Below are 15,514 nucleotides of genomic sequence, written 5' to 3' on the forward strand. Positions count from 1 at the left end.
TCATCATCAATCATCAATCATCATCATCATCATCATCATCAATCATCATAATCAATCATCATCATCAATCATCATCAATCATCATCATCATCATCAATCATCATCATCAATCATCATCATCATCAATCATCATCAATCATCATCATCAATCATCATCATCAATCATCATAATCAATCATCATCATCATCATCATCATCATCATCATCATCATCAATCATCATCAATCATCAATCATCATCAATCATCATCATCATCAATCATCATCAATCATCAATCATCATGATCATCAATCATCATCATCATCAGTCATCATCAATCATAATATCAATCATCATCAATCATCATTATCATCAATTATCATCATCATCATCATCATCATCATGTAATCCTTCATTTAAATAAAATAAAAGTTGTATATCCCTGCATCATACCTGGGTATTGGGCATGCTGTTTGCGTCTATATTACACTGCAGTCTTTCTCACTGCACATGTTGTTGATGACTGAGGATTATTGCTCGAAAATTACCATTTATATGTGGAGAACATTTAACTATCATTTCTGCATAAATAGAGTACTTGATGCACATTGTCCTCTACACCTAAGTATTACGAAGAGGTTATATTGTGTACCGAATACTCTGTGTGTTTCCATAAAGTACCTTAGGTAAATGTATCCTATACCATATGCCCGTCGGTCGGTATGTACTACTGAACAGGTTCATAAGAAGGAAATATACACTGGGTTTATTCAGATAATAAAGGATCCCTCTGTGTCTCACAGACTATACTAGATTATATTGTCATGGTAAAGCTGAAGATGAAATTGATGTATATTTGAAGGAAGAGACTGGAACATCTGAATAGAAGGGTCAGTGGAAGTTGTCGGCGTTGGCGTAAGAAGAAGGAAAATAAAGAAAACGAAAAGAAAGATTACATTTTTTTAATTCTTCATTTTATGTTTGAAAAATTTTGAATTTTTTACCAAGTATCTCATTTTCATTAAGATCAATTAAGTCTCATGATACTCAGCCAATCAGCCGTGAGCCGTGCGTTCTCTTAGATCCCTCTTCACTGCCTTCACCAGGTGATACACGGCAGCTGTAACCGACACCACCAGCCATACAGGCACCACAACAACCACCAATCCGAGACCCAAGACCTGGAAACATACCTGTAGGGCATACAGTCCCACCCCCTTCACTATCATCAAACTAATCCTACCCACTCTCACCCCCACCCTCTTGAGCTCCTTCCTCAATTTTTCACCCACTCTCAGCATCTTTATCCCACCCGCACAGTCAGGGGCCTAATGACGGGTCAGCAAGTATCGCTCTGTCACTCAGTTGTGTGGAAATGCTGCCAGGATTCGAACCAGCGTTTGACCAGTTAGTGCGATGAATATAACAGCACAACCAACCAACTGAGCTATAGAGCAGTCTAAAACTCTGCACTTTGGAAGGTGTATTTCAGCGTCTAAATCTCCAGGACTTTTTAAAATAAATTAAATATTGCGAGGATTCGAACCAGCGCTTAAAACTGCGTGACTACAGCACCTTATCAAGTGAGCTATTTAGGAACCCAATATTTTTATACTTTGGAAGGTATATTTAAGCGTCTAATTCTGCAAGATTTTAGTCATAAAGGTTATGACAATTATGGGACACGACCCGGGGACTACTGTATAAATTTTCAGTCACTCACCTCACCCACCATACTGTTGGGCTGGTGTGGGTGCAAAACTGTACATAAAGTATCTACGTTCCTGCCTTTACACATATATAGTGTAATATCATTGACACTGAATCAGTAAACTGACTGTGCCTGTACTGGGCGATATTTACTAAATGTACTTGAAAATAATATTTGTTTCCACTCACAGTGTGATGTGCTCGTGATGAGAAGAATTAAAATGTTGCAAAAATTCTATCATCATCATCATCATCAATCATCATCATCAATCATCAATCATCATCATCATCAATCATCATCATCATCAACCATCATTAATCATCATCAATTATTATCATCAATCATCATCATCAATCATCATCATCATCATCATCATCATCATCATCATCAATCATCATCATCATCAATCATCATCATCATCAATCATCATCATCATCAATCATCATCATCATCAATCATCATCAATCATCATCATTAATCATCATTATCAATCATCCTCATCCTCATCAATTATCATCATCAATCATCATCATCATCAATCATCATCATCAATAATCATCATCATCAATAATCATCATCAATCATCATCATCATCATCAATCATCATCAACGATCATCAATCATCAATCATCATCAATCATCAATCATCATCAATCATCATGATCATCAATCATCATCATCAATCATCATCATCATCATCAATCATCATCAATTATCATCATCATCATCATCAATCATCATCATCATCAATCGTCATCATCAATCATCATCATCAATCATCATTAATCATCGTCAATCATCATCATCAATCGTCATCATCAATCATCATCATCATCAATCATCATTAATCATCAATCATCATCATCAATCATCATCATCATCAATCACCATCATCATCATCATCATCATCATCAATCATCATCATTATCAATCATCATTAATCATCATGATTCATCATCATCAATCATCATCACTCATCATCATCATCACTCATCATCATCATCATCATCAATCATCATCATCATCAATCATCATCATCAGTCATCATCATCAATCGTCATCATCATCATCAATCATCATCATCATATATCATCTTCAATCATCATCATTAATCATCATCATCAATCATCATCATCATCATCATCAATAATCATCATCAATCATCATCATCATCAATCATCATCATCAATAATCATCATCATCAATCATCATCATCAATCATCATCATCATCATCATCAATCATCATCAACGATCATCAATCATCAATCATCATCAATCATCATCATCAATCATCAATCATCATCAATCATCAATCATCATCATCATAAATCATCATCATCAATCATCATCATCATCATCGTCAATCATCATCAATTATCATCATCATCATCATCATCATCATCATGTAACCCTGCATCTAAATAAAATAAAAGTTGTATATCCCTGCATCATGCCTGGGTATTGCGCATGCTGTTTGCGTCTATGTTACACCGCGGTCTTTCCCACTGCACATGTTGTTGATGACTGAGGATTATTGCTCGAAAATTACCATTTATATGTGTAGAACATTTAATTATCATTTCTGCATAAATAATGTACTTTATGCACATTGTCCCCTACACCTAAGTATTACGAAGTGGTTATATTGTGTACCGAATACTCTGTGTGTTTCCATAAAGTACCTTAGGTAAATGTATCCTATACTATATGCCCGTCGGTCGGTATGTACACCCGCGAACCAAAGTTTCGGTACCCCCCTCGATGGAAGGAATTGGAAGTCAGGGTTAGAGAGAGGGCAGGTGAACGGACAACCGTGAGTGGTACTTTGGAACTGAGCTACGAGGCGAATAGTGAGAAACCTAATGACACTGGATTCGAAACATTTCCATGCAATTCACCTGCAAAACATTATGCGTTCGTAACATACATACTGTAACATATAACAGAGACTACTGTGTTATCATGGTGTCCTGTGATACTGACCCATCTGTTTCGGATCCTCATCACACAAATAAAGCACCGAGCCAGTTGTATATAAGTTGCAACTTGGCATTATAACTGCAGTCACAATTTTTGTGAATGTTATCCCTGGATTGTCTATAGCTATAATAAAGAATGATTGTGAATTTAATGTTGATTTTCACAGTAGTTGTGCGGATGGTTATAAATGTGGCAATTATTTTAAGTGAACGACTAAACAACATTGTGATGGACAGTGGAGAGCATTCGCCAATAATTTACTATAACCAGATGAAATTAGATGCAAACAACACAAAATATTATGAGACAACGAAGACACAGCTGTGGTATCCTGCTCCGCCTTGTTATCAAGGCCTTAACTGTGGCTTCACCTCATACGTGCATTATTTTCCTTCAGTCTCTGCCTCTTTTATTACTCTTACTTCCCGGTATCCTCTTACTGCGAGTCGTCATATTCCTTGGAGGGTTTCTTGTCGTCCGGTCCTATAACCCCTACTGTATTACATTATTCCTCGCATCATCACTCCCAGACAAACAACGTTAGCCCAAGACTGCTGAATTTGTTAATACCATTATTACCACTGTCACTACTATTCCCCCTTTCCCCATTGTGTCTACTGCAATTCCCCTCACAGTACTACTACTGCTGCTCCTATTACTACTCCACTATAAATCTGTATAATAATACATATGATTGTCCTTATGTCTGTGTATCTGTTAATCATAATTATTGTTCCTGTCTCACCTGTCGACAACTCGTCACTTACCCCGCACCACTACCCCAGTTGCACCCCACCCCCCTCTCTCCCACCCGCCATGAGCTCTATTCCTCCCCCACTTCGAACCATTTTACCCCTCACCTCCTTCTTTGGCCACCAGGCCTGTTGTTCACCTTTTACCGGTGAATATACGTAGCATGCATTAATAAGATTAATTATAAAATTGACAGCAACAACATACATCTGCAGCATTCCGAATATTACATAATTATTATAGTCGCAGACCCAAACTTGCCTATATTACGGAGCTCTGATATATTAACCACAGAACCGACCACAGGCCGTTCTTATCATTGCCACTGGACCTCACCTGTAGCACTTCACCATAGTAATACAACCCATTGAAGTCCTTTGTGGGATCACTACACATGTTTGGGAAAAATAACAGCGCACAACATGCCTACAATCCATTAAAATACACCCGTGACGTTTCACTGACATCCACTAAATTGCCTAGAAGTTAGCGGACAAACACACGGCTGGACATAGACTGAGGCCGAATGTCTCGCATCGGTATATGACAACCTGACAAAACTATTACGATCCTACTTTGTAGGTGTCATCATAGTTATAATAATAATAATAATAATAATAATAATAATAATAATAATAATAATAATAATCGTAGTAGTAGTAGTAGCAGTAACAGTAGTAGTAGTAGTAGTAGTAGTGGTAATAGTAGTAGTAGTAGTAGTAATCACATGTTAATATCCATGATACAGAGGAGGACAAACACCATAATCTCCTTGATAAAACAAGTGAAAACAGCTGTGACATATAAAACCAAACATTGCCATAATATGCTGTACAGTAATGGTAGGGTTATAGTAATACTAAATTAATGTTTGACCGCAACCCAACTTTCTGTCATGGCAAACAGATTCTGCATTGCGTCGACACATGCTGTTCCAGTGTGTGTCCTTCTCAGTATCGTGCCTAATAACATGTGATTAATTACCATTATTATTATTATTATTATTATTACTGTGATGACACCTGCAATGCAGGATCACGAGAGTTTTGTCAGGTTGTTACATACCGATGCGAGACATTCTGCTTCTGTCTGTCTGTGTCAAGTCGTTTGTTTGTTTGTCCAGTAACTTCTCCTAGGCTATTTGATGGATGTCAGTGAAACATCATATGCTTATTTTAGTGGTTTGTAGGCATGTCGTGCACTGTTATTTTTCCCAAACACATGTAGCGATCTCACAGAGGACCACAGTGGGTTGTATTACTATGGTGAAGTGCTATAGGGAAGGTGCAGTGGTAATGATAAGAACGGTCTGTGGTCGGTTTTGTGGTTAATATATCAGTGCCCCGTAATATAAGCACGTTTGGGTCTGCAGTTATTAAGTGTAATGTTAGGAACACTACAGTATACATCTACGATGTTGTTATTATTATATTATTATCGCCTACCTTTAGAAGGTGGAGCGATCATGTTTTTAACTGCATCTGTGTGTGTGTGTGTGTGTGTGTGTGTGTGTGTGTGTGTGTGTGTGTGTGTGTGTGTGTGTGTGTGTGTGTGTGTGCGCGCGCGCGTGTTCCTATTATATCTCATGAACGGCTTGAGCTATCAACATAAAACCTTCATGGTATCAAAATTTGGCCTAAAGTTTGGACTTGGCAAACAGAATATTTTAGAGGCCGATTACCGTTTAGCTCTTAAATGCCTTCTTTTTTATCATTAATGCATGCCACGTATATTCACCGGTAAAGGGTGAACAACAGGCCTTCTGGCCCAAGGATGAGGTGAAGGGTAATGTGGTGTCGGAGTGGGGAAGGAGTAGAATCCATGGTGGGTGGGAACTGGAGTAGCGGTGCCGGGTCAGTGACGAGTTGTCGACAGGTGAGACAGGGACAATAATTATGATTAACAGATACACAGACATAAGGACAATCATATGTATTATTATACAGATTTATAGTGGAGTAGTAATAGGAGCAGCAGTAGTAGTACTGTGATGGGAATTGCAGTAGACACAATGGGGAAAGGGGGAATAGTAGTGACAGTGGTAATAATGGTATTAACAAATTCAGCAGTCTTGGGCTAACGTTGTTTGTCTGGGAGTGATGATACGAGGAACAATGTAATACAGTAGGGGTTATAGGACCGGACGACAAGAAACCCTCCAAGGAATATGACGACTCGCAGTAAGAGGATACCGGGAAGTAAGAGTAATAAAAGAGGCAGAGACTGAAGGAAAATAATGCACTTATGAGGTGAAGCCACAGTTAAGGCCTTGATAACAAGGCGGAGCAGGATACCACAGCTGTGTCTTCGTTGTCTCATAATATTTTATGTTGTTTGCATCTAATTTCATCTGGTTATAGTAAATTATTGGCGAATGCTCTCCGCTGTCCATCACAATGTGGTTTAGTCGTCCACATAAAATAATTGCCACATTTATAACCATCCGCACAACTACTGTGAAAATCAACATTAAATTCACAATCATTCTTTATTATAACTATAGACAATCCAGGGATAACATTCACAAAAATTGTGACTGCAGATATAATGACAAGTTGCAACTTATATACAACCGGCTCGGTGCTTTACTTGTGTAATGAGGATCCGAAACAGATGGGTCAGTATCACAGGACACCATGATAACACAGTAGTCTCTGTTATATGTTACAGTATGTATGTTACGAACGCATAATGTTTTGCAGGTGAATTGCATGGAAATCTTTCGAATCCAGTGTCATTAGGTTTCTCACTATTCGCCTTGTAGCTCAGTTCCATAGCACCACTCACGGTTGTCCGTTCACCTGCCCTCTCTCTAACCCTGACTTCCACTTCCCTCCATCGAGGGGGGTACCGAAACTTTGGTTCGCTGGTGTACTACTGAATAGGTTCATAAAAAGGAAATATACACTGGGTTTATTCAAATAATAAAGGATCCCTCTGTGTTTCACAGACTATACTAGATTATATTGTCAGGGTAAAGCTGAAGATGAAATTGATGTATATTTGAAGGAAGAGACTGGAAGATCTGAATAGAGGGGTCACTGGAAGTTGTCGGCGTTGGCGTAAGAATCAGGAAAATAAAGAAAACGAAAAGAAAGATTACACATTTTTTATTTTTCATTTTATGTTTGAAAAATTTTGAATTTTTTGACAAGTATCTCATTTTTATTAAGATCAGTTAAGTCTCATGATACTCAGCCAATCACCCGTGAGCCGCGCGTTCTCTTAGATCCCTCTTCACTGCCTTCACCAGGTGATATACGGCAGCTGCAACCGACACCTCCAGCCCTACAGGCACCACAACAACCACCAATCCGAGACCCAAGACCTGGAAACATACCTGTAGGGCATACAGTCCCACCCCCTTCACTATCATCAAACTAATCCTACCCACTCTCACCCCCACCCTCTTGAGCTCCTTCCTCACCTTCTCACACACTCTCATAATCTTCATCCCACCCGCACAGTAAGGGGACTAATAACGGATCAGTAAGTATCGCTCTGTCACTCAGTTGTGTGGAAATGCTGCCAGGATTCGAACCAGCGTTTGACCAGCTAATGCGATGAATATAACAGCACAACCAACCAGCTGAGCTATACAGCAGTCTAAAACTCTGCACTTTGGAAGGTGTATTTCAGCGTCTAAATCATCATGACTTTTTAAAATAAATTAAATATTGCGAGGGTTCGAAGCAGCGCTTGCAACTGCGCGAGTACAGCAGCATACCAAGTGACCTATTTAGGAACCCAATGTTTTTATGCTTTGGAAGGTATATTGAAGCGTCTAATTCTGCAAGATTTTTAGTCAGAAAGGTTATGACAATCATGGGACTCGACCCGGGGCCTACTGTATAAATTTTCAGTCACTCACCTCACCCACCATACAGTTGGGCTGGTGTGGGTGCAAAACTGTACATAAAGTATCTACGTTACTGCCTTTACACATATGTAGTGTAATATCATCGACACTGAATCATTAAACTGACTGTGCCTGTATAGGGCGAGATTTACTAAATGTACTTGAAAATAATATTTGTTTCCACACACAGTGTGATGTGCTCGTGATGAGAAGAATTAAAATTATGCAAAAATTCTATCATCATCATCATCATCTTCAACATCATCACCAATCATCGTCATTAGTCATCATCATCATCAATCATCATCATCAGTCATCATCATCAATCATCAATCATCATCAACAATCATCATCATCAATCATCAATCATCATCAATCATCATCATCAATCATCATCATCATAATCAATCATCATCATCATCAACATCATCATCATCATCATCATCATCATCATCAATCATCATCATCATGAACCATCATCATCAATCATCATCATCATTAATCATCATCAATCATCATCATTAATCATCATCAGTCATCATCATTAATCATAGTCATCATTAATTATCATCAAATATCATCACTAATCATCATCATCAATCATCATCAATCATCATCATCAATAATCATCATCATCATCATCATCAATCATCATCAATCATCAATCATCATCAATCATCATCATCAATCATCATCAATTATCATCATCATCATCATCATCATTATGTAATCCTCCATCTAAATAAAATAAAAGTTGTATATCCCTGCATCATGCCTGGGTATTGGGCATGCTGTTTGCGTCTATGTTACACCGCGGTCTTTCCCACTCCACATGTTGTTAATGACTGAGGATTATTGCTCGAAAATTACCATTTATATGTGGAGAACATTTAATTATCATTTGTGCATAAATAATGTACTTCATTCATATTGTCCTCTACACCTAAGTATTACGAAATAGTTGTATTGTGTACAGAATACTCTGTGTGTTTCCATGAAGTACCTTAGGAAAATGTATCCTATACCATATGCCTGTCGGTCGGTATGTACTACTGAACAGGTTCATAAGAAGGAAATATACACTTTGTTTATTCAGATAATAAAGGATCCCTCTGTGTCTCACAGACTATACTAGATTACATTGTCATGGTAAAGCTGAAGATGAAATTGATGTATATTTCAATTAAGAGACTGGAAGATCTGAATAGAGGGGTCAGTGGAAGTTGTCGGCGTTGGCGTAAGAACAAGGAAAAAAAAAAAAACGAAAGAAAGATTACAGTTTTTTTATTTTTCATTTTATGTTTGAAAAATTTTGAATTTTTTGACAAGTATCTCATTTTTATTAAGATCAGTTAAGTCTCATGATACTCAGCCAATCACCCGTGAGCCGCGCGTTCTCTTAGATCCCTCTTCACTGCCTTCACCAGGTGATATACGGCAGCTGCAACCGACACCTCCAGCCCTACAGGCACCACAACAACCACCAATCCGAGACCCAAGACCTGGAAACATACCTGTAGGGCATACAGTCCCACCCCCTTCACTATCATCAAACTAATCCTACCCACTCTCACCCCCACCCTCTTGAGCTCCTTCCTCACCTTCTCACACACTCTCAGCATCTTCATCCCACCCGCACAGTCAGGGGACTAATAACGGATCACTAAGTATCGCTCTCTCACTCAGTTGTGTGGAAATGCTGGCAGGATTCGATCCAGCGTTAGACCAGCTAGTGCGATGAATATAACAGCACAATCAACCAACTGAGCTATAGAGCAGTCTAAAACTCTGCACTTTGGAAGGTGTATTTCAGCGTCTAAATTTCCATGACATTTTAAAATAAATTAAATATTGCCAGGATTCGAACAAGCGCTTGCAACTGCGTGAGTACAGAAGCTTACCAAGTGAGCTATTTAGGAACCCAATGTTTTATGCTTTGGAAGGTATATTTAAGCGTCTAATTCTGCAAGATTTTTAGTCAGAAAGGTTATGATAATTATGGGACTCGACCCGGGGCCTACTGTATAAATTTTCAGTCACTCACCTCACCCACCATACAATTGGGCTGGGGTGGGTGCAAAACTTTACATAAAGTATCTACGTTCCTGCCTTTACACATATATAGTGTAATATCATGGACACTGAATCATTAAACTGACTGTGCCTGTATAGGGTGAGATTTACTAAATGTACTTGAAAATAATATTTGTTTCCACTCACAGTGTGATGTGCTCGTGATGAGAAGAATTAAAATGTTGTAAAAATTATATCATCATCATCATCATCATCATCATCATCAATCATCAATCATCATCATCATCAATCATCATTATCAACAATCATCATCATCAATCATAATCATCATCATCATCAATCATCATCATCAATCATCATCATCATTAGCCATCATCAATCATCAATCATCATCAGTCATCATCATCATCATCATCATCATCATCATCATCATCATCATCAATCATCATCATCATCAATCATCATCATCAATCATCATCATCATCATCATCATCAATCATCATCATCAATCATCATCATCATCATCATCATCATCATCATCATCAATCATCATCATCATCATCATCATCATCAATCATCATCATCATCAATCATCATCATCATCAATCATCATCATCATCATCATCATCATCATCATCATCATCATCAATCATCATCATCAATCATCATCATCATCATCATCATCAATCATCATCATCAATCATCATCATCATCATCATCATCAATCATCATCATCATCAATCATCATCATTTATCATTATCAATCATCATCATTTATCATCATCATCATCATCATCATCATTATGTAATCCTGCATCTAAAGAAAATAAAAGTTGTATATCCCTGCATCATGCCTGGGTATTGGGCATGCTGTTTGCGTCTATGTTACACCGCGGTCTTTCCCACTGCACATGTTGTTGATGACTGAGGATTATTGCTCGAAAATTACCATTTATATGTGGAGAACATTTAATTATCATTTGTGCATAAATAATGTACTTCATTCATATTGTCCTCTACACCTAAGTCTTACGAAATAGTTGTATTGTGTACCGAATACTCTGTGTGTTTCCATGAAGTATCTTAGGAAAATGTATCCTATACCATATGCCTGTCGGTCGGTATGTACTACTGAACAGGTTCATAAGAAGGAAATATACACTTTGTTTATTCAGATAATAAAGGATCCCTCTGTGTCTCACAGACTATACTAGATTACATTGTCATGGTAAAGCTGAAGATGAAATTGATGTATATTTCAATTAAGAGACTGGAAGATCTGAATAGAGGGGTCAGTGGAAGTTGTCGGCGTTGGCGTAAGAACAAGGAAAAAAAAAAAAACGAAAGAAAGATTACAGTTTTTTTATTTTTCATTTTATGTTTGAAAAATTTAGAATTTTTTAACAAGTATCTCATTTTTATTAAGATCAATTAAGTCTCATGATACTCAGCCAATCAGCCGTGAGCCGCGCGTTTTCTTAGATCCCTCCTCACTGCCTTCACGAGGTGATACACGGCAGCTGTAAGCGACACCACCAGGCCTACAGGCACCACACCAACCACCAATCCGAGACCCAAGACCTTGAAACATACCTGTAGGGCATACAGTCCTACCACTTTCACTGTCATCAAACTAATCCTACCCATTCTCACCCCCACCCTCTTGAGCTCCTTCCTCACCTTCTCACCCACTCTCAGCATCTTCATCCCACCCGCACAGTCAGGGGAATAATGACGGGTGAGCAAGTATCTGTCTGTCACTCAGTTGTGTGGAAATGCTGTCAGGATTGGAACCAGCGTTTGACCAGCTAGTGCGATGAATATAACAGCACAACCAAGCAACTGAGCTAAAGAGCAGTCTAAAACTATGCACTTTTTAAGGTGAATTTCAGCGTCTAAATCTCCATCACTTTTTAAAATAAATTAAATGTTGCGAGGATTCGAACCAGCCCTTACAACTGCGTGAGTACAGCAGTTTACCAAGTGAGCTATTTAGGAACCCAATGTTTTTATCCTTTGGAAGGTATATTTAAGCGTCTAATTCTGAGAGATTTTTAGTCATAAAGGTTATGACAATTATGGGACACGACCCGGGGCCTACTGTATAAATTTTCAGTCACTCACCTCACCCACCATACTGTTGGGCTGGTGTGGGTGCAAAACTGTACATAAAGTATCTACGTTCCTGCCTTTACACATATATAGTGTAATATCATGGACACTGAATCAGTAAACTGACTGTGCCTGTATTGGGCGAGATTTACTAAATGTACTTGAAAATAATATTTGTTTCCACTCACAGTGTGATGTGCTCGTGATGAGAAGAATTAAAATGTTGCAAAAATTCTATCATCATCATCAATCATCATCATCAATCATCAATCATCATCATCATCAATCATCATCATCATCAATCATCATCATCATCATCAATCATCATCATCATCAATCATCATCATCAATCATCATCATCAATCATCAATCATCATCAACAATCATCATCATCAATCATCAATCATCATCAACAATCATCATCATCAATGATCAATCATCATCAATCATCATCATCAATCATCATCATCATCAATCATCATCATCATCATCATCATCATCAATCATCATCATCATCAATCATCATCATCATCATCATCATCATCAATCATCATCATCAATCATTATCATCAATAATCATCATCATCATATCATCATCATCATCATCATCACAATCATCATCATCATCAATCATCATCATCATCAATCATCATCATCAATCAACATCAATCATCATCATCTTCATCAATCATCATCATCAATCATCATCAATGATCATCATCAATCATCATCATCAATCATCATAATCAATCATCATCATCATCATCATCATCATCAATAATCATCAATCATCAATCAGATGCGAATGAATGTGTTTGAATGGATGAGTCAATGGAGAGTGAGTCGTTCTGTCTCATCATCTATATAGATAGATAGATAGATAGATCAATCATGATCATCATCAATCATCATCAATCATCAATCATCATGATCATCAATCATCATGACCATCAGTCGTCATCAATCATAATATCAATCATCATCATCAATCATCATCATCATCATCATCAATCATCACCATCATCATCATCATCTAATCCCGCATCTAAATAAAATAAAAGTTGTATATCCCTGCATTATGCCTGGGTATTGGGCATGCTGTTTGCGTCTATGTTACACCGCAGCCTTTCCCACTGCATATGTTGTTGATGACTGAGGATTATTGCTCGAAAATTACCATTTATATGTGAAGAAAATTTAACTATCATTTGGGCATAAATAAAGTACTTGATGCACATTCTCCTATACACCTAAGAATTACGAAGAGGTTATATTGTGTATCGAATACTCTGTGTGTTTCCATAAAGTACCTTACGTAAATGTATCCTATACCATATGCCCGTCGGTCGGCATGTACTACTGTACAGGTTCATAAGAAGGAAATATACACTGGGTTTATTCAGATACTAAAGGATCCCTCTGTGTCTCACAGACTATACTAGATTATATTGTCATGGTAAAGCTGAAGATGAAATTGATGTATATTTGAAGGAAGAGACTGGAAGATCTGAATAGAGGGGTCACTGGAAGTTGTCGGCGTTGCAGTAAGAATTAGGAAAATAAAGAAAACGAAAGAAAGATTACAATTTTTTTATTTTTCATTTTATGTTTGATAAATTTTCAATTTTTCAACAAGTATCTCATATTTTTTAAGCTCAATTAAGTCTCATGATACTCAGCCAATCAGCCATGAGCCGCGCGTTCTCTTAGATCCCTCTTCACTGCCTTCACCAGGTGATACACGGAAGCTGCAACCGACACCTCCAGCCCTACAGGAACCACAACAACCACCAATCCGAGACCCAAGACCTGGAAACATACCTGTAGGGCATACAGTCCCACCCCCTTCACTATCATCAAACTAATCCTACCCACTCTCACCCCCACCCTCTTGAGCTCCTTCCTCACCTTCTCACCCACTCTCAGCATCTTCATCCCACCCGCACAGTCAGGGGACTAATGACGGGTCAGCAAGTATCGCTCTGTCACTCAGTTGTGTGGAAATGCTGCCAGGATTCGAACCAGCGTTTGACCAGCTAGTGCGATGAATATAACAGCACAACCAACCAACTGAGCTATAGAGCAGTCTAAAACTCTGCACTTTGGAAGGTGTATTTCAGCGTCTAAATCTCCATGACTTTTTAAAATAAATTAAATATTGCGAGGATTCGAACCAGCGCTTGCAACTGCGTGAGTACAGAAGCTTACCAAGTGAGCTATTTAGGAACCCAATATTTTTATGCTTTGGAAGGTATATTTAAGCGTCTAATTCTGCAAGATTTTTAGTCATAAAGGTTATGACAATTATGGGACTCGACCCGGGGCCTACTGTATAAATTTTCAGTCACTCACCTCACCCACCATACAGTTGGGCTGGTGTGGGTGCAAAACTGTACATAAAGTATCTACGTTCCTGCCTTTACACATATATAGTGTAATATCATGGACACTGAATCATTAAACTGACTGTGCCTGTATAGGGTGAGATTTACTAAATGTACTTGAAAATAATATTTGTTTCCACTCACAGTGTGATGTGCTCGTGATGAGAAGAATTAAAATGTTGTAAAAATTCTATCATCATCATCATCATCATCAATCATCAATCATCATCATCATCAATCATCATTATCAACAATCATCATCATCAATCATAATCATCATCATCATCAATCATCATCATCAATCATCATCATCAATCATCAATCATCATCAACAATCATCATCATCAATCATCAATCATCATCATCAATCATCATCATCATCAATCATCATCATCAATCATCATCAATCATCATCAATTATCATCATCATCATCATCAATCATCATCATCATCATTCATCATCATCAATCATCATCATCATCAATCATCATCATCAATAATCATCATCATCATCATCATCATCATCATCATCATCATCATCATCATCATCAATCATCATCATCATCATCATCATCATGATCATCAATCATCATCATCAATCATCATCATCATCAATCATCATCAATCATCATCATCAATCATCATCATCAATCATCATAATCAATCATCATCATCATCATCATCATCATCAATAATCATCA

Source organism: Coenobita brevimanus, chromosome 103 (assembly GCF_032717465.1).
Source record: "Coenobita brevimanus isolate Jiangsu-jjx chromosome 103, ASM3271746v2, whole genome shotgun sequence".
Lineage (NCBI taxonomy): Eukaryota > Metazoa > Arthropoda > Malacostraca > Decapoda > Coenobitidae > Coenobita > Coenobita brevimanus.